Raw genomic sequence first — 2,199 nt, forward strand, 5'->3', positions numbered from 1 at the left:
AATTAGGTCTTAAAGTTTTTGCATAAATTAGGGCGTGGTCACATTGAGTGACAGCTCTTTCAAGTGACTGCTGCTGTTAGCTTCTTGTCTCTCTGCTAGCTGCTCCGTGAAGCTACAGGGACTCTGCCTGCTCAGTTCATCCAGGGAACACAACTTGACCCCGGCCGTGTTTGTTTGTTCTTCATGCTTATATATCGGACAATTGTGACTCGCTCTGCAGTTGAAACAGACGGTGCATGAATGCGGTTTTGCGGTAAGTGAAATTTGAGTATTTTATTTATGTGTTAATGATTTTAATCAGCTACGTAATGAAAGTTAAGGCTTGGGTTAGCGTGTGGTAGCTACATCGGTGCTAACGATGCTAATAGTAGCCTCCAAGTTAAAATCATAGACTGTATAAAGGTTAAAACGAAATAGACAAGTGTTAAGCGTTACGTGGGATAATACTGTAGAACAAACAGCTTCTGTTTGAGGTTGATAAAATAAGGTCATCCTTGTAACTTAGAGAGATATTTTATTATGTAGGTAGGAACTGTATGCATCGCTAAGGTTAATTTAAATTGGCTATGCTCAAGTATGTAGACAAGCTAATGTCGTAGTAGTGTATGTGAAATCAACCTCACAATAAGATGTGTGTATATTACAATTATTAATGTCATATTTCAAGATGATTACTTAGATATTACAATATGGTTGGTTGAACTGGAGTTCATTATTGAGCTTACACGTTAACGTCACAGTCATCTGAAGAACGAACCCAAACCTTGTTGTTTTTATTAATTACATTACCAAATTGGTAACACAACTTCCAAAGTTTCAGTAAAATAAAAAGGACCCTGACTCGGACAATACACAATCCAACATGTTCAACAGAAGAGAATCAGTTATATTGTTTGTACACATGGTACTATACACATATCTGTTGGTTTAAGGTGTCCAGGTGATACAGACAGGCTGGACCAGAAAGTGAGAGACAGAACTGGACTCCTCACAGCAGTGAACTTCTGCACAGGTACAAATACTCTTTTTTTTCATACTGTACAAAGAATCAAGAAAGTTATTGGTTTAAATAAATGAAGTATTGACTTTAATACACTGATATACACCCCATTAAACAATAATAAATACTAGATCACCTACACATCAGTTACGTTGATGTTTTTTTCCATGCAAAAAGTTACATTTAGATTTTAACAAGCAATATGACTTTGTCAGCTTTCTAATTTAATGTATTGAAGGCAAAGATATTTAACGCATAGTGAGAACTGCTACTATTTATCTCTCAATATTGTCTGTAAAAAACGTGGTAAAACTTATTCTTTCAGTGAGACAACAGAGCAAGCTTCTACAGTTGCACTACGTTTTGATAACAGTTAAATATTATTTTGATAATAACATATATTTCAATGTTGATGAACTTCATACTGTTCATTCATAATCTGATTGTCTTTGTAGCTCACTGTTGAAATAAAAATAAAAACATTACAATTACAAAATAATTATATCTACAGCCCCTAAACACACAAACACACCGCTTTCATAAACAACCCACTTGTTCTGCAATAATATGTTTTATGTTTCCTGTCATTTTTGTTAGGAAAGGACATGCCTGAAAGACACAACATTTTCTCCTTCTCTGAGGGTCAAGAAGAACATCCAAGAGGAAAATTAAAAGCTGATGCTATGAGATTTTAAGACCAGTACACTAAGAAACTACTTTTATTGTAAAAACAGTCAGCTGATCGAATGCACCTATTTCCACATCCACACTCCATCAGCTGATTATTTCTATTTGCCTCGCTTTATGAGCTTCACATCACTTGTGCCTTGTACCGCAGAGTTTGCATCGTCACAAATAAATGGGACAAATCTTCAGTCAGATGTAAATGTGTAATCTAACATTTTCAGTAAGAATAATGGACAAAAGGAGTGCAAATACAATTTATTGAAATGTGAACCAAAAGTTAGTCAAATGTTTTAAATAAAACGCACATATGGACAGAAGGTGTAAACCTATTAAATGTATAAGTAAACACATTTAGTCAAATAAAGTGACAGATGTAGTGGCAATTTCTTATGTTACCTTATATGCTAAAACCAAATGCTTCTAAAAGCATTTTCTAACACTACTGTACCATTTCCTGATATACTGTATGCTGTTTTCTGTGCATACTCTAATGAGGGTTATTATTCTTAAGC

General features: G+C 34.6%; 1 long non-coding RNA gene across 1 annotated transcript; it reads left to right on the forward strand.

Moving 5' to 3' along the window:
* The first annotated feature begins 195 nt into the window (after positions 1-195).
* On the forward strand, positions 196-1,861 carry LOC104952948 (uncharacterized). The gene is made up of 3 exons (XR_799157.1): positions 196-253; positions 933-1,012; positions 1,598-1,861. It is a non-coding gene; the product is annotated as an uncharacterized lncRNA (long non-coding RNA).
* The last annotated feature ends 338 nt before the right edge of the window (positions 1,862-2,199 follow it).

The sequence above is a fragment of the Notothenia coriiceps genome, unplaced genomic scaffold (genome assembly GCF_000735185.1).
Source record: "Notothenia coriiceps isolate Sejong01 unplaced genomic scaffold, NC01 NC01_scaffold00020843, whole genome shotgun sequence".
Lineage (NCBI taxonomy): Eukaryota > Metazoa > Chordata > Actinopteri > Perciformes > Nototheniidae > Notothenia > Notothenia coriiceps.